At 42.6% G+C, this 25,580-nt stretch overlaps 1 long non-coding RNA gene across 1 annotated transcript in view; it reads left to right on the top strand.

The window, feature by feature from the left end:
* Window positions 1-25,580, top strand: part of LOC141046695 (uncharacterized) — a 218,457-nt gene that overhangs the window by 154,954 nt on the left and 37,923 nt on the right. The gene's annotated exons all lie outside the window — the stretch shown is intronic.

Raw genomic sequence — 25,580 nt, 5'->3', positions numbered from 1 at the left:
GATACCATTATGGAATATCTCAATGTTAATAAATGTTTAACTCCATATCAACATGGATTTATCAACAATTGCTCCTGTCAAACTAACCTGATCAGCTTCTATGAGGATGTAAGCTCTCAAATGGACCAACGAGAATCATTGGATGTCATTTATCTTGACTTCTCTAAAGCATTTGACACTGTCCCACATAAAAGATTGGTAAGTAAGATGAGAAAGCTTGGGCTAGGGGAAAATGTGTGTAGATGGGTAGGTAGCTGGCTTAGTGATAGAAAACAGAGTGGTTATTAATGGTGCATACTCAGATTGGGCCAGGGTTACTAGTGGGGTACCACAGGTTTCTGTATTGGGCCCCCTACTATTTAATATATTTATTAATGATCTAGTGGATGGCTTACACAGTAAAATATCAGTATTTGCAGATGATACAAAACTATGTAAGGTAGTTAACACAAAGGAGGACAGTTTGCAACTACAGACAGATTTGAGTAAATTGGAGAATTGGGCTGAAAAATGGCAAATGAGGTTTAACACAGATAAGTGTAAGGTTATGCATATGGGAAGGAGAAACAGATGCTACAATTACTTACTAAATGGGAAACTGCTGGGGAAATCAGACATGGAAAAAGACTTAGACATCTTAGTCAATAAGAAGCTAAATTGGAGTGCCCAGTGTCAGGCAGCTGCCACCAAAGCAAATAGGGTCATGGGATGCATTAGAAGAGGTCTGGGGACACAAGATGAAAACATAATTCTCCCTCTGTACAAATCACTCGTCAGACCACACTTGGAGTATTGTGTGCAATTTTGGACGCCGGTGCTCAAGAAAGACATTACTGAACTTGAAAGGGTTCAGAGGCGGGCTACTAAAATGATAAATGGAGCTGGTTCACTACAATACACAGAAAGGTTATCAAAATTAGGTCCGTTTACTCTAGAAAAGAGAAGACTTAGGGGAGACCTAATATATATGTACAAGTATATCAGAGGGCAATACAGAGATCTCTCCATTGAACTGTTTGTACCAAGGACTGTGACAAGAAAAAGGGGACATTCTCTTCGTTTGGAGGAAAGACAATTTCTGCACCAGCATAGAAGAGGGTTCTTCACGGTAAGAGCAGTGAGGCTCTGGAATTCTCTTCCTGAGGAAGTGGTGATGGCCAACTCACTGAATGAATTTAAGAAAGGAATGGATGCTTTTTTTGTGAGTAACAGTATAGAAGGTTTACGAATAACATAATATTATAGGTAGGTGGTTGACCCAGCTTAGGGGAAGGAACTTTTTTCCCTATGGAGAAAATTGGCTTCTACTCTGTGGGTTTTTTGCCTTCCCCAGGATCAACAATGCAGAACAGCTGCACTAAAAATAGGCTGAACTAGATGGATATTAGGTCTTCCTTCAGCCTTCAAAACTATGTTACTATGTAAGTAACATATGTGTTTCTTCAAGTGCCTCCTTATTATGCATCTTGAAACAGCCACACAGCTAGTTTTGAGAGAGTCAAGTATTTCAGCTGATGTTATTTATTCAGGATTCAAAGAAAAACCCACAATTTTCCTGGCAGTTGTGGATTAAACTTTTGTTGGTCTACTTGACCGTGGTTTTGTTTTTTAGTGAGATCCTGATTTTCCATTTGTTAATCATAGCTTGAAAACTGCTGACTGGCATTATCAATTCCTTGGATATCTTTTTGTATCCCTTTCCTGTTTTATATAGTTTAACTACCTTTTCCCGTAGATCCGTTGACAATTCTTTTTCTTTCCCCATGACTCACAATCCAGAAACATCAGTGGCTGGAGTCTGTCTGGATTCCAGAAACTCACTCAGCTTTTATGCACATGCACTGATTACAAGCAAACAGGTCACAGGTGAGGATGTTACTTTTAGTAGTCATTCAAACCCATTTGTGTCAACTTCTGTGCATGTTATCAGGCCAAAATCACCAGGGTATATGAACTTTTGATCAAGGTCATTTGGATGTTTTGGGTTGTCATTATGATTTAAAAAGAGAAAACACAGTAGTTTGACAATAAATGGCTTCACCCAACCACTAACCGTGAGTGGAGAAAAAGTTTTGGTGTTACCATTCATATTCTGTGAAAAAAAAGGCCAAGAAGGCAAAAATTCTGCCGGGTGTGTAAACTTTTGAGCATATCTGTAGGTTTCCCTTCACCCATGACAGCACACCTGAGAGAGGGATCCGCCCAGCCAGGACAGGAACCTACTGAAATATAAGGGTGGTACCCTGCTTCGGTTCCTGGCTTTGATGGGATTCCCATGCTGAAAGACGGACTCTACCTGTAAGAGATGAAAGGAAAAGTCCCGGCTTCAGAAGAGCAGGTCTCGTACCTGTGGAGCCGGCCTTCGGCTGCTGGAAGCGCCGTCCATGGGTTCCCCGGGGGCTCTGTGTACAAGCGGGCGGCACAGTTGACTCTGTCCTGGCTTGATCCGCAGCGCTGTCTTCCGCTTGCGTTCTTCGGACCGGCTCCCAGCTGATCCCGGGTGGCTTCCAGGTGCCAATGACGTCACGGGCAAGATGGCAGGCCGCAAGGCATGCTGGTAGGTATGCCCGGGTGAAGTCAGGAAGGTGTCGGAAGCAAGATAGCGGCATCATGCTCGACATCAGCCAGTGTTGGAATGGAGTGTGTCCGGCTGGCGTTTGCGGGGGAAGAGAGGGGCAGACACCAGAACAGGAAGGAAGGCAAGATGGTGTTGGCTGCCACTTTTTAAAGGCAAGCAGCGGAGCAGGTGGATGCTGAGGTCAGATGAAGATGGACCTAAGCGATTTGCAGCAGTCGCCACCACCAATGCAGCCCACCACTCACCGTCAGCGTGGACACAAGGGAGTTCAAGTGTCAGGAGCAGCAGCCGTCCCAGCCAGAGGTCTCAGGACTCCTCTAGGTTTAGAGAATATACTCTTGGGTGACTCACCACAGCCTTTAAGTCCGGTACCCTTGATTGACAATGGGTGGTGAGTGATCTCCGTGAATGTCAATCCTGTTATTGATAGGCCCCTATTGTTTGTTTAAATCTTTAGGAGAGGCCTAGGAAAGCTTTGGGGAAGAAGAACAGGGTCTGAGCTCTGCACAAAAACCCCTAGCGTTGGATTGGCAGAAGGGCCTCTGCTCCAACTGCATCCAAAGAACCATTAGTGAGGAGACGCCCCCCCATTTTGCAGAAAGCCTTCGGTCTGTTATTAGGTCTGAAGTGGAGGTCTCCTTTAAAACCCTGCTGAGGAATGGGATGAAAAAGAGTAAAGAACTTCCCTCTTACTCCGACTCCTCTTCATGCTCGTCACAGGGCCTAAATTATGTTGAATCCTCGTCGTCGTCCTCCTCGGATAGTGATACAGGAGGTAGACCGTGTTTTCCCGTAGAAGACACGGATAGTCTACTTAAGGCCATTAGACCAACTTTGGGCCTGAAAGAGGAGAAAACGACCAAGTCTCTTGAACACGTCATGTTTGGGAGATTAGAGGAAAGGAAAAAACTAACCTTCCCAGTCAATGCTAAGGTTCAGGCCCTCAGTAATAGGGACTGGAGGAGGCCAGAGAAATCCAGAGGCCCTGCCCTCATCCTCTAAAAGGAGGTATCCTTTTGAAGAGAAGGATGCAGAACTATGGGACAAGGTTCCTAGAATTGATGCAGCTGTATCCAGGTAATCTAAAAGATCAGCGCTCCCCTTAGAAGACTCAGGGGTACTCAGAGACCCATTAGATAAGAAGGCGGATACTTATCTGAGACACACATGGGAGGAGGCAGCAGGAGGACTGAAGCCAGCAATAGCTGGAACTTATGCCGCCTGTTCACTAATGGTTTGGCTTCAGCTAGAGGAGCACCTTAAGTCCAAGGTGGTGAGAGATAGAATCCTGTCAGATATGTATCTACTGTATTACACGGAGCCGCAGCATTTTTGGCAGATACATCTGCTGACTTTGAGACTGGCAGCCAGGTTGGCTGGTTAGCAAATGCGACAGTGCCTTATGGCTCAAAGGCTGTCCAGGGGATATGCAGTCAAAGAAAAAGCTATGTTCCCTACCGTGTGATGGACAATTTTTATTTGGGGAAAAAACTGGATGACATTCTGGAGAAAGCGAGTGACAAGAAGAAGGGCTTTCCCAGGGGAACAAGCAAGGTCTTCTTTTCAGAGGAGAAAATTCAGTAGAAGACGTCCTCCAGGAGAGAGAAGGAAATGGGAGGACAGGGGAAAAAGGGAATCCGGATACATGTTCAGCAGCCCCCCCACCTCCAAGAAGTCCACATAATGACACCAGAACTCCTGTAGGGTGGAGGTTTTCACTCTTTGTTCGGGCCTGGGAGAACATCTCTTCCAGCACCTGGGTCTTGAATATAGTGAAGGAAGGCCTGAGGATAGAGTTTTATCATTGGCCAAGTCAGACATTTATAATATCCCCTGTCAGGAAAGCGACAGGAGAACAGCTTGCCCTAGAGATAGAGATTCTGGGAGTCGTGACAAACAAGTCTTGCGCAAGGTTCCGGGCGAACAGAAGGGAAGGGGATTTTATTCCTCCCTCTTCTTGATTAAAAAAAAAAAAGCCAGATGGCTCATACAGGACTATTGTAAATCTCAAAGGTCTCAATCACTGGGTGAAAAATCATACCTTCAAGATGGAGTCAGTGACTACAGTCATAAAACTTCACCACTACAATTGTTTTATGGTGGTAGTCGACTTAAAGGAGACATACTACCACATCCCGATCCATCCGGATTATCAGAAATATCTGAGTGTAGCCCTATACATCCAAACCAAGAGTAGGGACACCACAATAAATAGAAAGCAAAGTGGGATCCAACCCCAGCCCATTCAAGGAGACTATATTAAGCATAACAGAAGAGCAGGGATGGGCTATACGCGGGGGGATCACCACAGACAAATGGTTAACGTTTAGATTAGCAACTTTTATTGGACATGTATAAACCACACACAAATTAAAAACATTAAAAAGTCACACATGTGACATGACCGCATACACTGGCTCACAATAGAACCTACACCCTGTGAATACACTCCACAGGAGACCTGCCTATATAAACAGCATACCAACTGGTGGCTAAGTCTAAAGGGCATGTCACACTAAGCGAGATCGCTAGCAATATCGCTATAACTAGTGACGTTATAGCGATATTGCTAGCGATATCGCTGTGTCTGATACTTGCCTACGACCGACTCCCCCGCTGGTTATCGCTGATCGCGCGAGAACGTCCAGGACTGTTTCTCGTCGTCAGCTTCCAGCGGCGATTCCTGCTGTGACGACTAGCGACGCGTGGAGCCGGGCGGGAGGACGTCAGGATCGCCTGGTGTGACAGGTAAGTAGCGACCCCCATCCCCAGCGATGTCACTGGTGAGATCTGCCTGTGTGGCAGCTCACTAGCGACCACTTAGCGATGCACCAGCGATCCTGACCACATCATATCGCTGGTCGGGATCGCTGGTACATCGCTAAGTGTGGCAGTACCTTAAGAAATGGAATAAGGGAGCCTCCAGGGGGATGTAGATGTACGTGAGCATAAAATATCACCCACCAACCTTAATACATAAAGGGACAAAAACCAATGATGTTCAATGAAGGGGTGACGAAGCCAGGGGTGACGAAGCCACTGCGGGTGGCGACACGCGTCGGGCACCTTTCCTCCCTGATTTCGCTCCACATGGGCTATGCGCTCTGGTGCCATTTTTTCATACCATTACCTATGGGTTATTGATCCCGTCCATTATTGTTCATGTGCTCATGTCGTCTCTACTTGGGTCCGAGAATGCATTTATTTGATGATGGTTATGTGCATGTATGACTCTCATGACGGGCACTGTGGGCGATGGTGACTAAGTGTTTTATCCATGGAATCCATTTAGGGGGTACAACATCATTGAACATCATTGGTTTTTGTCCCTTTATGTATTAAGGTTGGTGGGTGTTATTTTATGCTCACGTACATCTACATCCCCCTGGAGGCTCCCTTATTCCATTTTTTAGACTTAAGGGCATGTCACACTAAGCGATATGGCTAGCAATATCGCTATAACTTGTGACATTATAGCGATATTGCTAGCGATATCGCTGTGTCTGATACTTACCTACGACCCGCTCCCCCGCTGGTTATCGCTGATCGCGTGAGAACGTCCAGGACTGTTTCTCGTCGTCAGCTTCCTGCGGCGCTTCCTGCAGTGACGACGAGCGACGCGTGGACGCGGGCGGGAGGACGCAGGATCGCCTAGTGTGACAGGTATGTAGCGACCCCCGTCCCCAGCGATGTCGCTAGTGAGATCTGCCTGTGTGGCAGCTCACTAGCGACCACTTAGCGATGTACCAGCGATCCTGACCGCGTCATATCAAAGGTCGGGATCGCTGGTACATCGCTAAGTGTGACAGTACCTTTAGCCACCAGTTGGTATGCTGTTTATATAGGCAGGTCTCCTGTGGAGTGTATTCACAGGGTGTAGGTTCTATTGTGAGCCAGTGTATGCGATTGTCATGTCACATGTGTGACTTTTCAATGTTTTTAATTTGTGTGTGGTTTATACATGTCCAATAAAAGTTGTTAATCTAAACGTTAACCATTTGTCTGTGGTGATCCCCCAGCGTATAGCCCATCCCTGCTCTTCTGTTATGCTTAATATAGCCCTATACATCCGAGGCAAACTCAGACATTTTCAGTTCTGACCTCTTCCTTTTGTCCTGTCAGTAGCCCTGAGAGTATTGACCAAAATGACAGCGGAGATGACAGCCTTCTTCTGTATCCAGAACGCGGTTATCGTTCCTTATCTGGACGACTTTCTGATAGGAGGATCATAGGAGGATCAGAGGAACACTGTGCTGTGCAGTTGGAAGAGATGTCAGTGCCCCTACAACAACTGGGCTGGTTGATGAATGCTCAAAAATCAAGGCTACAACCCCTAAGGTTACAGACCCTCTTGGGCCTTGTCCTGGACTCTGAGCTGCAGGCTTGTTTCTTGCCCAAAGACAAGGTAGAGAAGGTGGTAAACCTAACCTCAATAACCATAGAGCGCCCACAAATGACCCTGAGAAATACAATGTCCCTGTTGGGAACCCTAATGTCCTGTATCCCAGCAGTCAAATAGACCAAATTCCATACTAGTTAGCTGCAGTGGGAGATACTGTCAGCGCAGAGATTGCTAAAAGGGTGTTTAGAAGGGAAGGTAAATCTTTCCTCAGAAGTCAGAGACTCCATCAGGTGGTGGACAGACAGGGCAAATTTGACATCAGGGGTTCCATAGGAAAGACCTGTAAGCGATGTGATCATAACAGACGCGAGTATCTCAGGGTGGGGGGCACAACTGAGAAATCAGGTGATTCAAAGGTCTTGGGCGCCTCAGGAGCTGAAGTCGTCATTGCATCTAAAAGAACTATGGGTGGTAGAGAGGGCTCTAGAAAACTTTCTCCCTCTCCTCCTGGGTCGCGACGTCCACATTATGTCAGACAACCAGGCCACGGTAGCATACATCAATCACCAGGGAGGAACAGGGTCATACTCCCTAATGGTAGCAGCCAACAACATTTTTCGGATGGCAAAACAACATCTCTTATCCCTTACAGCACTACACATAAGGGGCGCATAGAACATCGAGGCAGACTTCCTAAGCTGCAACAGACTAAAGCAGGGGGAATGGGCCTTAAACCCTAGAGTTTTCCAGCAGATAGTCTAGCTATGGGGAGTGCCGGAAATACAAAGTGGGCCACTTATATGGACAGGGCCGCACCTATAATGAGGCCATTTGAGCCTGTGGCTCAGGCGGCAGACAGTTGCTGTGCACAGGGGGCAGCATTATGTGCTCTGCTACCCGCAGCACCTATAATTTAGCCTGCATGCTGGTGCTGCTGGTAGCGTGCAAAGGCTGGTAACTGATGAGGTCACAGGCGGGAAGGAGTCAGGGCCCCCGATCATGTGACCCCTGACTCCTCCCCTGTGACCTCATCACAGGTCCTGTGCTGTGCGCATCAGCCCTCGGTCTGTCGATCATCTCCGTCCCTGCTCTGCCGCTATGTTCTATTCTCTGCCACAGGACCTGTGATGAGGTCACAGGAGGGGAGGAGTCGAGGCCGCAAGATCAGGGGCCTCAGTGTATGCAAGACTCTGCTGTGCTGGTTGTCATCATGCTGCATGATGGGAATTTATGTGTGGGGTCAAGAGGGGTTTACAGGGTGGATGTAGCAGAGCCGCACGTGTGCGAGGTGTACGGAGCGGAGCGTGTGTGTGCGAGGTGTACGGAGCAGAGCCATGTGTGTGTGAGGTGTACGGAGCGGAGCCGCATGTGTACGAGGTGTATGGAGCGGAGCCGCACGTGTGCGAGGTGTACGGAGCAGAGCCATGTGTGTGCGAGGTGTACGGAACGAATCCGCACGTGTGTGAGGTGTATGGAGCGGACAATATATAAGTATAGAGGTGGGCACCACGGAAAATATGACATAAATATGATAACTGGGTGCAACGCTGTGCCAAGAAGATTAAATAAATAAAAGGGAGAAAAGAGACACAGGATAACATGCACACAACAGCAGAATGTCCATGTGAAAAAAAGGCTTTTATTGACATACAAAAGCCAGAGAGATCCAAGTGTACAATAAAAACAATTAAAAACCACAAATGGAACAAAAGTGGGCAGGTGGAGAACACATGCAGTATACAAAGGAAGAAATGTTTATATAAATAAGTGTTTCAAAATATGCATTCACAACAATGCCCTCTATCACCATATAATATGCATAAAATGTTTAGTATAAACATATGGACAATTTGCAGCAGTAAAGTCTGATCAGTCTAATAGTCACTTGTAGGTATGTAAACAATCCAAATGATTACCATGCAAGTCCATGGATGAGGGAAGGCAATTGCTGGATCACATGAAAATTACCTAAGGCCTGTTTCACACTTCCGTTTGTGACTATCAGTCAAGATCCGCCGATTTGAAAAAAAAAACGGATCCGCCATTTTTCTTGGCTGATCCGATTTTTTTCCCTCATAGACTTGCATTATCGGTGGATCTTGACGGATGGTCGTCCGTTCGATCCGCTTTTGTACGGATCCGCCAAGATTTTGGCGTCCGCTCAGCGGCCCGGATGGACCATGTAACGTTTTTTTGGTGTCCGGATCCGCTATTTCCGGATTTAACCCGCATTTCTGTCTGGCTGCTGTAAAAAAAATCTCTCTCTCTCTCCTTTTCCCCAGGCGCTGTTCCTTTAAATTTTTACCTTCAGCGGATCCGTACATCCGCCGATCCGCTGACCCCCGTTTGTCAGTCCGCCTGCGGATCCGTTTTCCGCTATTTTGGCGGATTTTAACTGACATATAAAACTGAAGTGTGAAACAGGCCTAAGCATACTCACACTGCCCAAAGAACCCAACGCGTGTCACTGCTAGCCTGCAGCTTCGTCAGGGGAAGTAGCCAGGAATTATATCAAGCCCCCTTTATAGTACAATTGCAATTGTAATCACTACAGCGCATGCCCGACACCTGTGTGCGGCGTCAGCTGTGTGATGAAGATAACCTGAGTCCAGAATGAGTCATGACGCCTGCGCAGTAGATAGCATTGTATTCCTGAGAGATTGTGAACAAGACGCTAGCAGTTATGAAGCAATAGACCAGGAGCCAGGAAGTGCCCCACATGTAACAACACTGCTGCTCTGTAAGCCAGGCAGGGAGGGAGAGGGCGGTTTTTAACTCTTTCTCCTCACATAGCCCAGCACCCAAGAATGACAGTGCTCCATAACATAAACTTATGCTATCAACCTGGAAAAATAAAGTGCTAATAGAGCGCCAGTACCTTGCAGCAGTGTCCATGCTCAGAATCACGTATAATACAAAAATCAATACAAATACTAAAAATATAGAAGAAATAATAATAATAATAAATTTTATTTTTATAGCGCCGACATATTCCGCAGCACTTTACATTTCAGAGGGGATTTGTACAGACAATAGACATTACAGCATAACAATAATCACATAGATGATAACAAATACCAAGAGGAATGAGGGCCCTGCTCGCAAGCTTACAGTCTATGAGGAAAGAGGGAGACACGAAAGGTGGGTGGTAACAGTTGCTCTGATTGTATGGACCAGCCATAATGTTAAGTGTGTAACAGTACAGACACAGAGGGGCTAATGGATGCATAAAGCATGTTGGAACATGATGCTGGGAACCTGGTTATGGTAAAACTTTTGGCTCTGCCACACAGGGATAGGTTAGGTTAATGTGTTGAGGTGATAGGCCAGTCTGAATAAATGCGTTTTCAGGACACGCTTAAAATTGTGGGTATTGGGGACTAATCGTATTGACCTGGGAAGTGCATTCCAAAGAATTGGCGCGGCACGTGTAAAGTCTTGGAGACGGGAGTGGGAGGTTCTGACTATTGAGGATACTAATAATGCACTAATGACATGGAAATGGCACCTCAAAAACTGCAGCATGTGAACAATGTATCCTAAAAATGGTGGAAACGCAGACAATCAGCAAGAAATATATATACCTTTAAATATATCAAAAGGATAGTGCAATTTCATGGATTACATCAGGTAACCAATAGAAACAGTAGGGAAAATATCATCAAAGATGAAAAAATATTCCATAAAAATCGATGCCATAATTCATAGTACCAAACTGAATGGTCAATTCTGTAAGAGTAACTATCCTTCTAATCAGAATGTATATTCAAAAAACTCAGGTTATTTAACACAGCAACCAATATGATTGATGGTATAAATAAATCCTATCATGAGGAAAACATTTCTTTTTTTCTATTTTCCTTTAGATGGAACTAGAGGGCCTATCAAACCCAAACTAACAAAACAGAGCCAAAATGGCTCTAATGAAAATCATGATGGGAAAACACAGCAGAAAAAAAATGCATAGAAATACATTAAAAACACCAAAAAATTGCTACCGGAGACCTCTTTTAGCGTGCGACAGCTGCCAAACATAAAAACCGCCATAAATAGTAAATCAAACCCCCCGTTATCACCCCCTTAGTTAGGGAAAAATAATAAAATTTAAAAAATGTATTTATTTCCATTTTCCCATTAGGGTTAGGGCTAGGGTTTTGGCTAGGGTTAGGGGTGTGTTGGGGTTAGGGTTGGAGTTAGAATTGGGGGGTTTCCACTGTTTGGGCACATCAGGTGCTCTCCAAATGCAACATGGCGTCTGATCTCAATTCCAGCCAATTCTGCGTTGAAAAAGTCAAACGGTGCTCCTTCCCTTCCAAGCTCAGCTATGCGCCCAAACAGTGTTTTACACCAACATATAGGGTATCAGCCTACTCAGGACAAATTGCAAAACAACTTTTGGGGTCCAATTTCTCCTGTTACCCTTAGGAAAATTAAAAATTGGGGGCAAAAACATCATTTTTGTGGAAAAAAAATATGATTTTTTCATTTTGACTCCTGGGCGTTATAAACTTCTGTGAAGCACTGGGGGGTTCAAAGTGCTCACCACACATCTAGATAAGTTCCTTAGGGGGTCTAGTTTCCAAAATGGGGTCACTTGTGGGGGGTTTCCACTGTTTAGGTACATCAGGGGCTCTCCAAAGGCAACATGACACCCACAGACCATTCTGTTGTGAACTCTCTTAATTCGACTTTTGAGGCAAGGCTCCCTCTGGTGGATACTGCTGATAGTGGAGTTGGTCAACATGATGTTAACCCAACAGCTGCAGAAGATAATTGGAGGAGTGGGGGTAGTGACTGGGACTACATAAGCGAGCAGACTTCTCTCAGTGGCTGCTGGTGATACTCCTTTCTTTGCTTATTGAGGATTTCTGTCTCCTGCCTGATCCTGCATTTTTCAGCTAAGTGTCATTTGCTAAACCCTTTGCATCTGATTTTGCCTTGCTGTCAGGGGTCAGCTTGCTCCCCCAGGGGCTGCTGGCTCCTGCCCTGTATTTTTGTATCTTGTGTTGGTTTGCTCAGTCCCCTGCTGTATTAGCCTGTTGCTAGCTGCCAGTTCACACCTGAGTGCTGATATAGTGGGGGCGAGGTTTGTGCAAACCTCAGTATTTTTGTACATCAGTCGTGTTGGAATTGTTAGGGTTTTTGCGTGATTGCAGACAGTGCCTTTTCTGTCCTGTCCTATCTAGTCAGTGTGGGCCCCATCATTTGCTCAGTCTATTTACTGTCTGTGTTTGCGCTTCATCTTGTCTCACCGACAATATATGTTTGGGGTCTGTCTATTCCTTTGGGGATCTGCTCCGGGGCAGTTTAGATTTCACCTTTCTGTCTTTAGGCTTAGTTAGTCCTCCGGCTGTGACGAAGCGTCTAGGACAACGTAGGAACGTTTCACGGCTACTGCTAGTTGTGTTGTTAAGATCAGGGGTCTGCAATCTGCTGAGCGACCACCTCTCTGGTGTTCTGGTGGCATAGCCTATTGCGCTCTCCTCCTCGGTGACCCATTCATAATACCATTCCATCAAAGTCTGCATTCCAAAACGTCACTACTTCCCTTCCGAGCCCCGACGTGTGCCCATACAGTAGTTTTCTCCCACATATGGGGTATCAGCATACTCAGGACAAATTGGACAACAACTTTTGGGGTCCAATTTCTCCTGTTACCCTTGGAAAAATAAAAAAATTGGGGACTAAAAGATCATGTTTGTGGAAAAAATGATTTTTTTTATTTTCATGCCCAGGCGTTATAAACTTCTGTGAAGCCCTTTGGGGTTCAAAGTGCTCACCACACTTCTAGATAAGTTCCTTGGGGGGTCTAATTTCCAAAATGGTGTAATTTGTAGGGGGTTTCCAGTGTTTAGGCACATCAGGGGCTTTCCAAACGTGGCATGGCGTCCAATCCCAATTCCAGCCAATAAAGTGAAATGGCGCTGCTTCCCTTCTGAGCTCTGCCATGCGCCCAAGTAGAGGTTTACCCCCACATGTGGGGTATCAGCGTGCTCAGGACAAATTGCCAAATAACTTTTAGGGTCCTGTTACCCTTGCGAAAATAAAAATTGGGGTGAAAAGATCATTTTTGTGGAAAAAATGTGATTTTTTAATTTTGCGACTGTACGTTATAAACTTCTGTGAAGCTCTGCGAGGTTCAAAGTTCTCACCACCCACCTAGATAAGTTCATTGGGGGTCTAGTTTCCAAATTGGTGTCATTTGTGGGTGGTTTCCACTGTTTTGGCACATCATGGGCTTTCCAAACGCGACATGGCGTCCGATCTCAATTCCAGCCATAAAAGTCAAATGGTGCTGCTTCCCTTCCGAGCTCTGCCATGCGCTCAAATAGTGTTTTACCCCCACATATGGGGTATCAGTGTACTCAGGACAAATTGCACAATAACTTTTGGGGTCCTGTTACCCTTGGAAAAATAAAAATTGAGGGTGAAAAGATCATTTTTGAGGAAAAAATGATTTTTTAATTGTACGGCTGTATGTTATAAACTTCTGTGAAGCCTTTGGGGGTTCAAAGTTCTCACCACACATCTAGATAAGTTCCTTGGGGGTCTAGTTTCCAAAATGGGGTCACTTGTAGGGGGTTTCCACTGTTTAGGCACATCAGGGGCTCTCCAAACGTGACATGGCGCCCGATCTCAATTCCAGCCAATTTTGCATTGAAAAAGTCAAACGGCGCTCCTTCCCGTCTGAGCTCTGCCATGCGCCGAAACAGTGGTTCCCCCCCCACATATCAGGTATCAGCGTACTCAGGAGAAATTGCACAATAACTTTTGCAGTCCAATTTCTCCTGTTACCCTTGGTAAAATAAAAATAATTGGACCTGAAGTAATTTTTTGTGAAAAAAAGTTAAATGTTCATTTTTTTAAACATTCCAAAAATTCCTGTGAAGCACCTGAAGGGTTAATAAACTTCTTGAATGTGGTTTTGAGCACCTTGAGGGGTGCAGTTTTTAGAATGGTGTCACTTTTGGGTATTTTCTATCATATAGACCCCTCAAAGTGACTTCAAATGTGATGTGGTCCATAAAAATAAAATGGTGTTGTAAAAATGAGAAATCGCTGGTCAACTTTTAACCCTTATAACTTCCTAACAAAAAAAATTTGGGTTCCAAAATTGTGCTGATGTAAAGAAAACATATGTGAAATGTTACTTATTAAGTTTTTTATGTGCCATATCTCTGTGATTTAAGGGCATAAAAATTCAAAGTTGGAAAATTGCAAAATTTTCAAAATTTTCGTCAAATTTCCGTTTTTTTTCACAAATGCAAGTTATTTGAATGAAATTTTACCACTAATATGAAGTACAATATGTCACGAGAAAACATTGTCAGAATCACCAGGATCCATGGAAGCGTTTCAGAGTTATTACCTCATAAAGGGACAGTGGTCAGAATTGTAAAAATTGGCCTGGTCATGAACGTGCAAACCACCCTTGGGGGTAAAGGGGTTAAAAAAAAGAAACAACAAAAAATAAAAAAATCCCAATTCTGATGATCCTTCAGAGCACCACCAAATCCATTATCAACTGGAAAGAACATTGTACCACAACAAACATGCTCACCAAAACTCTCAGCCTGGGTAAGGAGGGCATTAATCAGAGAGGCAGCACAGAGACCAAAGGTAACTCTTAACGAGCTACAGAGTTCCCAAGCAGAGACTGGAGTATCTGTCCATATGACCACAGTAAGCTGCACACTCCATAGAGATGGCCTTTATAGAAGAGTGGGCAGAAAAAAGGGGTTACTTACACACAAAAATTGTAAGGCTCGTTTTGAGTTTGCAAACACACATGCGGGAAACTCCACAAATGTATGGAGGAAGGTGCTGTGGTAAGATGAGGCCAACATTTAACTTTTTGCCCACCAAGGTAAATGCTATGTCTGGCGCCAAACCAACACAGCTCATCACTCTAAAAGCAACATCCCCACAGTGAAACATGGCCGTGGCAGCATCATGGGATGTTTTACAGCAGAAGGGACAGGGAAAATGGTCCGAGATGAGGGGAAGATGGATGATGTGAAATACAGGATATTCTTGAGCAAGACCTTTTTCAGTCTGTCAGTGCTTTGAGGCTAGGACGGAGGTTCAATTTTCAACAAGACAATGACCCAAAGAATATTGCTAAAGAAACACTTGATTGGTTTAAAGGGAAACATGTAAATGTTTTGGAGGGGTTTAATCAAAGCTTAGACCTTAATCCAATTGAGAATCTGTGGTCAGACTTGAAGATTGCTGTTCACCAGAGGAAACCATCTAACTTGAAGGAGCTAGGGCAGTTTTGCCTTGAGGAATGCAAAAATCCCAGTGAGAAGATGTGGAAAGCTCATAGAGACTTATCCATGGCGACTTGCAGCTGTAATTGCCACAAAACGAGGCTCTACAAAGCACGGATTTTAAGGGAGTGAATAGTTATGCACACTGTAGTTTTCAGTTATGTTGTCCTATTTTTTTGTTTGCTTCACAGTAAAAAGAAAACCAAATGTTCAAAGTTGTAGGCATGTTCATGTTCTTTACATGAACTGATGCAAACTCTCAAAAAAACAAAATGGTGAAATTCCAGGTTATGAGATAGCAAAACACAAAAAATGCAAATGGGGGGTGAATACTTCCGCAAGCCACTGTATATTCCTGTACACAGAGGTATTATAGCAGTTATATTCTTGGACAGAGGGGGCAGTATTATAGCAGTTGTATTCTTGTACATAGGGGGCAGTATTATAGTAGTTATATTATTGTACATAGGGAGCTGTATTATAGTAGTTATATTCTTGTACATAGGAGCAGTATTATAGTAGTTATATTCTTGTACATAGGGGCAGTATTATAGTAGTTATATTCTTGGACAGAGGGGGCAGTATTAGAGCAGTTGTATTCTTGTACATAGGGGGCAGTATTATAGTAGTTATATTATTGTACATAGGGGGCAGTATTATAGTAGTTATATTCTTGTACATAGGGGCAGTATTATAGTAGTTATATTCTTGGACAGAGGGGGCAGTATTAGAGCAGTTGTATTCTTGTACATAGGGGGCAGTATTATAGTAGTTATATTATTGTACATAGGGGGCAGTATTATAGTAGTTATATTATTGTACATAGGGGCAGTATTATAGTAGCTATATTTTGTACATAGGGGCAGAATTATAGTAGATATATTCTTGTACATAGGGGCAGTATTATAGTAGTTATATTCTTGTACATAGGGGGCAGTATTATAGTAGTTCTATTCTTGTACATAGGAGCAGTATTATAGTAGTTATATTCTTGTACATAGGAGGCAGCATTATACCGGGTGAGTCATAAAGGACGGACGTTTTTAAACTAATCATAAAATCGTTAAATATAAAGGACGGATGTATTTGAAGTGGCTATAACTCACCACCAGGTGGAGGTAGAGATGTGCGGGAGGCGGGGTTATGTTTGTGAGGTGAAAGCATTGTTTTTATTTTAGTTTCAGTTTAAGCTATGGTGCCGTGGACGATAGAACATCGCGTTTTTGCGTACGACAGTTTTGTCAAGAATAATGAGTGTATCACAGCCGTTCAGCGTGAGTTTCGGCGTCATTTCAATATTCACAGAAATCAAGCTGTTCCCGCTCGTAACACTATCCTACGTTGGGTTGAAGCACTCCGTACACGAGGTACACTAATGAACAAACGACCACCGGGGGCTCCACGAACGGCACGTACCCCTGAAAATGTGGAACGCGTCAGGCAAGCCATGCTGCGTAGTCCGAGTCGATCTGCTCGGAAACATTCTTTAGAACTTGCCCTCAGTAATCGTACAGTAAGGCGTATTTTGCATTTAGACCTGCATTTCCACCCCTATAAATTGGCCATTGTGCAACAGTTGGAGCGCGGGGATTACGCAGCGCGACTGAAGTTCGCTCATGAGATGGAAGCAATTATTGAGCAAAACGACAACCTTATTTTATTCATGAGTGATGAAGCTCATTTCCATGTCAATGGCATGGTTAATCAGCAGAACTGCCGTTATTGGGCCTATGAAAATCCAAAAGAATTACATGAACGACCGCTGCACAGCCCTAAGGTAACGGTGTGGTGCGCTATGGGCAAATATGGCGTGATCGGTCCGTACTTTTTCGAAGGCGATAATGGCAATACTGTTACCGTGAACTCACAACGTTATATCGCCATGATAAATAACTTCTTTGTTCCTGAGTTACGACGGCAACATATCCCCATCTCTAGTGTGTGGTTTCAACAAGATGGGGCAACGGCCCACACAGCCGGAGCAACAATGAACGTTCTTCGCCCTCTCTTCCCTGGTCGCATCATTTCCAGGTTTGGCGATATTAATTGGCCTCCTAGGTCCCCAGACCTGTCCATGTGCGATTATTACTTATGGGGTCACCTCAAATCACGTGTATACAAGCTTAAGCCTCGATCATTACAAGAACTGAAGGAAGCTATTCGAGTGGAAGTTGCCCAAATCGACAGAGTTGTGTTGGAACGTGTTGATGCCAACTTCCAAGAACGCCTTTGGAAATGCATCACTGATAATGGCCACCACATGGCAGATGTTGTTTTCCACACTTGAATTTGTCAAATGCTATTAGTATACGTAACCAAATCTGTGAATACATTTATATTTAATAAATATTTAACGATTTTATGATTAGTTTAAAAACGTCCGTCCTTTATGACTCACCCGGGTAGTAGTTATATTCTTGTACATAGGGCGCAGTATTATAGTAGTTATATTCTTGTACATAGGGGGCAGTATTATAGTAGTTATATTCTTGTACATAGGGGGCAGTATTATAGTAATCATATTTTTGTACATAGGGGGCAGTATTATAGTAGTTATATTCTTGTACATAGGGGGCAGTATTATAGTAGTTATATTCTTGTGCACAGGTGCACTATTATAGTAATTATATTCTTGTACATAGGTGCAGTATTATAGTAGTTATATTCTTGTACATAGGAGGCAGTATTATAGTAGTTATATTCTTTAACATAGGGGGCAGTATTATAGTAGTTATATTCTTGTACATAGGGGGCAGTATTAGAGTAATCATATTTTTGTACATAGGGGGCAGTATTATAGTAGTTATATTCTTGTACATAGGAACAGTATTATAGTAGTTATATTCATGTATATAGGGGCAGTATTATAGTAGTTATATTCTTGTACATAGGAGGCAGTATTATAGTAGTTATATTCTTTAACATAGGGGGCAGTATTATAGTAGTTATATTCTTGTACATAGGGGGCAGTATTAGAGTAATCATATTTTTGTACATAGGGGGCAGTATTATAGTAGTTATATTCTTGTACATAGGAACAGTATTATAGTAGTTATATTCATGTATATAGGGGAAGTATTATAGTAGTTATATTCTTGTACATAGGAGGCAGTATTTTAGTAGTTATATTCTTTAACATAGGGGGCAGTATTATAGTAGTTATATTCTTGTACATAGGGGGCAGTATTAGAGTAATCATATTTTTGTACATAGGGGGCAGTATTATAGTAGTTATATTCTTGTACATAGGAACAGTATTATAGTAGTTATATTCATGTATATAGGGGCAGTATTATAGTAGTTATATTCTTGTACATAGGTGCAGTATTATAGTAGTTATATTCTTGTACATAGGAGGCAGTATTATAGTAGTTATATTCTTTAACATAGGGGGCAGTATTATAGTAGTTATATTCTTGTACATAGGGGGCAGTATTAGAGTAATCATATTTTTGTACATAGGAGCAGTATTATAGTAGTTATATTCTTGTACATAGGGGACAGTATTATAGTAGTTATATTCATGTATATAGGGACAGTATTATAGTAGATATATTCTTGTACATAGGGGGCAGTATTATAGTAGTTATATTCTTGTGCACAGGTGCACTATTATAGTAATTATATTCTTGTACATAGGGGGCAGTATTATAGTAGTTATATTCTTGTACATAGGGGGCAGTATTATAATAGTTATATTCTTGTACATAGGAGCAGTATTATAGTAGTTATATTCTTGTACATAGGGCGCAGTATTATAGTAGTTATATTCTTGTACATAGGGGGCAGTATTATAGTAGTTATATTCTTGTGCACAGGTGCACTATTATAGTAATTATATTCTTGTACATAGGTGCAGTATTATAGTAGTTATATTATTGTACATAGGAGGCAGTATTATAGTAGTTACAGTATATTCTTTAACATAGGGGGCAGTATTATAGTAGTTATATTCTTGTACATAGGGGGCAGTATTAGAGTAATCATATTTTTGTACATAGGGGCAGTATTATAGTAGTTATATTCTTGTACATAGGAACAGTATTATAGTAGTTATATTCATGTATATAAGGGGCAGTATTATAGTAGTTATATTCTTGTACATAGGAGGCAGTATTATAGTAGTTATATTCTTTAACATAGGGGGCAGTATTATAGTAGTTATATTCTTGTACATAGGGGGCAGTATTAGAGTAATCATATTTTTGTACATAGGGGGCAGTATTAGAGTAATCATATTTTTGTACATAGGGGGCAGTATTATAGTAGCTATATTCTTGTACATAGGAACAGTATTATAGTAGTTATATTCATGTATATAGGGGCAGTATTATAGTAGTTATATTATTGTACATAGGTGCAGTATTATAGTAGTTATATTCTTGTACATAGGAGGCAGTATTATAGTAGTTATATTCTTTAACATAGGGGGCAGTATTATAGTAGTTATATTCTTGTACATAGGGGGCAGTATTAGAGTAATCATATTTTTGTACATAGGAGCAGTATTATAGTAGTTATATTCTTGTACATAGGGGACAGTATTATAGTAGTTATATTCATGTATATAGGGGCAGTATTATAGTAGTTATATTCTTGTACATAGGGGGCAGTATTATAATAGTTATATTCTTGTGCACAGGTGCACTATTATAGTAATTATATTCTTGTACATAGGTGCAGGGCTGCCACTAGGAATTTCAGGGCCCTATACTGTCAAAATATTTGGGCCCCCTTGAGACAGGGCTCCACCCCACTCTGCCTCCACACCTCGAATCTTCCACAGTCCCACCGCCCTCTCTTGGAAAAACTCCACTTCTGCTGCACGTCCTCACCAATCCTACATTATCAGTTCCCAGATCACATATATAGGCATCAGTTTTTGATATGGCCAAAAGAATTTTTAAGCCGATACCACAGCAAAGTAGACTGTTTTGACCAGGCCCTACTTTACTCTAACCTATTAAACATTTGTTAAAATACCCAATAATCTTTTTCGGTATAGTTTTATTTTTCTTTAAGGGAATGTGTCACATACATTTTTTTTAAATAATTGAAACCAGATTGTGACTTTTTTCATATTCTGTATTTCTGATTGCAGATTATTGTATTCTGTTTTCTGTACATTTATGGAAGCTGTCGGTGGATATCAGTATGTGCTCGGACTGCAGTGCATGAACGGGCCGCGGGTCTCCTGACTCAGCAGCCTCACAGCATGTATGAGGATGCGGGCCGGAAGATCGGCGCCCAGTCCATGCACTGCAGTGCGAGTGCAGACCAATTTCCCTCTTCCAATAATTATACTGCTACAATAATAATAAATAAAGATATTTCCCAATCGTGTATACCCACTTTTTATTTTTCCATCAATATGGCCATGTGAGGGCTTATTTTTTGTGGGATGAGTTGCACTTTTGAGTGACATGCTTGGCTTTACCAAATGTAGTGGAAAATGGCAAAAAAAAATCAAAGTGCAGTGAAATTGCCAAAAAAAAGTGGAATTCTACAATTGTTTTTTTTTAACCATGTTCCCCAAATGCTAAAACTGACCAGCCAGTGTGATTCTCAAGGTCATTATGAGTTCGTAGATACCAAATATGTATAGGTTCTTTATTTAAGTGGTGAAAAAAAATCCAAAGTTTGTCAATGGAGGGGAAAAAAAGGTGCCATTCTCCGAGACCCATAACGTCTACATTTTTCATGATCTGGGGCTGAGTGAGGGCTTATTTTTTTCACGAAAGTCTGACCTCTTATTTACACCATCTTGGCGTAGATATAATCTTTTTATCGCCCACTATTGCATTTTAATGCAATGTTGCAGCGACCCAAAAAAGTAATTCTGCCGGGTTTGATTTTTCTCACTACGCCAATTACCGATCACATTAATTCTTTTTATTGATATTGATAGGGCGATTCTGAACGCAGCAATACCAAATAAGTGTATTTTTTATTTTATTGTATTATTTTGAATGGAGTTAATGGGGGTGATTTAAACTTTTATATTTTTTAAAAAACTTTTTTCCACTTTTTAATAGCTTCAATAGATTCCATGGGAGACTAGAAGCTGCGATCATCCGATCGCCTCTGCTACACAAAGCAGGGCTGCAGCCCTGCTCTATGTAGCAGAAATGCTCACTTGCTATGCGCGCCGACCACTGGGCGATGCTCATAGCTGAGCGGCAATGACAACCACAATGGTCTGCTGCAGACCCTGGGTTTTCTTGCCAACCCATCAGTGACCAACAGTCATGTGACACGAACACCAATGGCGTGGTTTGCGACACGTGCATGTTAAGTGCCGCTGTTAGACATTGACAGCGACATTTAAAGAGAATCTGTCACCCCTTTTTTGAGATATCATATAATGATATCATTCAATTGTGTGTCACATAAGGATTCTCTTAGTACTTATGCTTCCCCCTGACCCCGCACCTTTCATGCATAAATACCTTTTTTATATCGGTTCAGATGTATGAAATTGCCGCTGTCCGGTCCGCTGGGCGGGGCTTATTCACCTGCTCCCCCCTCCCTGTCTTGCTCTACACAAGAAGAAATGCGTAGAGCAAGACAAGGGGGGAGCAGTTGAATAAGCCCCGCCCAGCGGACCGGACAGCGGCAATTTCATACATCTGAACCGATATAAAAAAGGTATTTATGCATGAAAGGTGCGGGGTCAGGGGGAAGCAAAAGTACTAAGAGAATCCTTATGTGACACACAATTGAATGATATCATTATATGATATCTCAAAAATGGGGTGACAGATTCCCGGTAACATGTTAACAGCCGCAGGTGGATTGCGCTGTACATCATTGGGTGATACGAGGTTAATGTAAACAGTGTAGATTATTGCATATATATTCACTGATTATACACTACCAAATATCTCTTTATTGGTATTGATTAAAACCTATGAATTCTAGAATATACTGTAAATACACACCAAAACATGAGAACTCAAAAAGTGATAATAGGAAAAAAGCCGCCTCCCCGCCTCACCCTGTCCCTATGTACAAGAATATAACTACTATAATACTGCTCCTATGTACAAGAATATAACTACTATAATACTGCCCCCTATGTACAAGAATACAGTTACTATAATACTGTCCATATGTACAAGAGTATAACTACTATAATACTGCCCCTATGTACAAGAATATAACTGCTATAATACTGCTCCCTATGTACAAGAATATAACTTCAATAATACTGCCACCTATGTACAAGAATATAACTACTATAATACTGCTCCTATGTACAAGAATATAACTACTATAATACTGCTCCTATGTACAAGAATATAACTATTATAATACTGCCCCCTATGTACAAGAATATAACTACTATAATACTGCCCCCTATGTACAAAAATATAACTACTATAATACTGCTCCTATGCACAGGAATACAGTCATATGTAAAAGTTTGGGCACCCCTATTAATGTTAACCTTTTTTCTTTATAACAATTTTGGTTTTTGCAACAGCTATTTCAGTTTCATATATCTAATAACTGATGGACTCAGTTATATTTCTGGATTCAAATGAGGTTTATTGTACTAACAGAAAATGTGCAATCTGCATTTAAACAAAATTTGACCGGTGCAAAAGTATGGGCACCCTTATCATTTTCTTGATTTGAACACTCCTAACTACTTTTTACTGACTTCCTGAAGCACTAAATTGGTTGAGCTTTGAACTTCATAGCCAGGTGTATCAAATCATGAGAAAAGGTATTTAAGGTGGCCACTTGCAAGTAGTTCTCCTATTTGATTCTCCTATGAAGAGTGGCATCATGGGCTCCTCAAAACAACTCTCAAATGATCTGAAAACCAAGATTATTCAACATAGCTTTTCAGGGGGAAGGATACAAAAAGTTGTCTCAGAGATTTAACCTGTCAGTTTCCACTGTGAGGAATATAGTAAGGAAATGGAAGAACACAGGTACAGTTCTTGTTAAGCCCAGAAGTGGCAGGCCAAGAAAAATATCAGAAAGGCAGAGAAGAAGAATGGTGAGAACAGTCAAGGACAATCCACAGACCACCTCCAAAGACCTGCAGCATCATCTTGCTGCAGATGGTGTCACTGTGCATCGGTCAACAATACAGCGCACTTTGCACAAGGAGAAGCTGTATGGGAGAGTGATGCGAAAGAAGCCGTTTCTGCAAGCACGCCACAAACAGAGTCGCCTGAGGTATGCAAAAGCACATTTGGACAAGCCAGTTACATTTTGGAAGAAGGTGCTGTGGACTCATGAAACAAAGATTGAGTTGTTTGGTCATACAAAAAGGCGTTATGCATGCGCTGTATTGTTGACCGATGCACAGTGACACCATCTGCAGCAAGATGATGCTGCAGGTCTTTGGAGGTGGTCTGTGGATTGTCCTTGACTGTTCTCACCATTCTTCTTCTCTGCCTTTCTGATATTTTTCTTGGTCTGCCACTTCTGGGCTTAACAAGAACTGTACCTGTGTTCTTCCATTTCCTTACTATGTTCCTCACAGTGGAAACTGACTGGTTAAATCTCTGAGACAACTTTTTGTATCCTTCCCCTGAAAAGCTATGTTGAATAATCTTTGTTTTCAGATCATTTGAGAGTTGTTTTGAGGAGCCCATGATGCCACTCTTCATAGGAGAATCAAATAGGAGAACTACTTGCAAGTGGCCACTTTAAATACCTTTTCTCATGATTTGATACACCTGGCTATGAAGTTCAAAGCTCAATGAGGTTACAAAACCAATTTAGTGCTTCAGGAAGTCAGTAAAAAGTAGTTAGGAGTGTTCAAATCAAGAAAATAAGGGTGCCCATACTTTTGCACCGGTCAAATTTTGTTTAAATGCAGATTGTACATTTTCTGTTAGTACAATAAACCTCATTTGAATCCAGAAATATAAATGAGTCCATCAGTTATTAGATATATGAAACTGAAATACCTGTTGCAAAAACCAAAATTGTTATAAAGAAAAAAGGTTAACATTAATAGGGGTGCCCAAACTTTTACATATGACTGTATAACTACTATAATACTGCCCCCTATGTACAAGAATATTACTACTATAATACTGCACCTATGCAGGACCGCCATCAGGGCATTACTGCCCTTACTACTGTATTGGGCCTGGTGATCAGTAGCAAAAAGGGGGACTCGGACATGCTGGCAGCCTGGGTCCTCCTCTCTTGCTTCTGCTCGTCGGGTCCCAGGCACAATAGTCGAGGGCTGCTGCAAGCCAGATACATAACACTGCGGTGATTTAAAGATACAATTACAGTGTTGTTAAAGCATGCGGTGAAAAGAAATTGGTGCTGTACTTTTAAGCCGCAGCAGGCCCGAGCGCATCATGGTCCTGACACCGGTCATGTGACACGCTGTGTGCGCTTCTTCATTCCGGAACAGAGAAGCATGCCACCTTTGTGGGTGACAGGAGACACTTAAGTTGGCGGTGGGCAGGCAGAGGAGGTGGGCAGTATGTGGGGACTCGGAAGAAGCTGCAGAGGAGAGTGAGGTGAGGGGAGACTGCATGCAGTAGGGTGAAGCTGCTGAGGGGAGGCTGCTGAGGTTAGTGGGGCAAGGGGAGGCTGCAGAGGGGAGCAAGGGGAGGCTCAGAGTGGAGCGAGGGGAGGGGAGGCTGCTGAGGGGAGCGAGGTGAGGCTGCTGAGGGGAGCGAGGAGAGGGGAGTGTTGTGAGTTCATTTCCCCTTCACCGTCGATGTCTGATGAACTCCCTCTTCTGGTGAAGGAAGGTAGTGAGGCTGATTACCAAACACCTGATCTGGTAGATGATGACTGGGTAACAGGAAATTCTGACTGGATATAAGGCAGCCGACGCCCTTCTGAGTCGCTGGTGATTTCTCTGCTGAATTCTTGGAGACCAGTCTGATTCCTGCTTCCCAAAGATAAGTTTTTGCTCTGCTATTGAACTTATTAGTTTAGTTTTGTTTACCTTGTTTTTTGGAGTTCAGCCATTCCCAGTCGGGGGTGTGCTGAGTTCCATTTTTGTCTGTGATCAGTTTGTCTCTTTGCTCTGTCTTCAGAATTTACCTGAGTGCTGATATAGTCTTTTTGAAGTCCTAGCGACTTCAGGGCCTGTTTTTCCTATCAGACGGTTGGGACATTTTTTGGTAGGGTTTTTTACGGATTGCAGACAGCAGCTTTTCTATCCTGTCCTTTTTAGTTAGCTTGGTCCCCATTGTTTGCTCAACCTATCTTTCTATCTGTGTTAGTGTTTTCATCTTGCTTCACCGTCATTATATGTTGGGGGCTGCCTATTGCTTTGGGGTCCGCTCTGGGGCAGTTTAGATTTCCCCTTTCTTTCTTTAGGCCTATTTAGTTCTCCAGCTGTGTTCGAGGGGTCTAGGGCATCGTAGGAACCCCCCACGGCTACTGTTAG

Source organism: Dendrobates tinctorius, unplaced genomic scaffold, assembly GCF_039654945.1.
Source record: "Dendrobates tinctorius isolate UK_male_01 unplaced genomic scaffold, ASM3965494v1 ptg000120l, whole genome shotgun sequence".
Classification (NCBI taxonomy): domain Eukaryota; kingdom Metazoa; phylum Chordata; class Amphibia; order Anura; family Dendrobatidae; genus Dendrobates; species Dendrobates tinctorius.
Note: the sequence above shows the minus strand (reverse complement) of the source record. Positions and strands in the feature narration are given on the sequence as shown.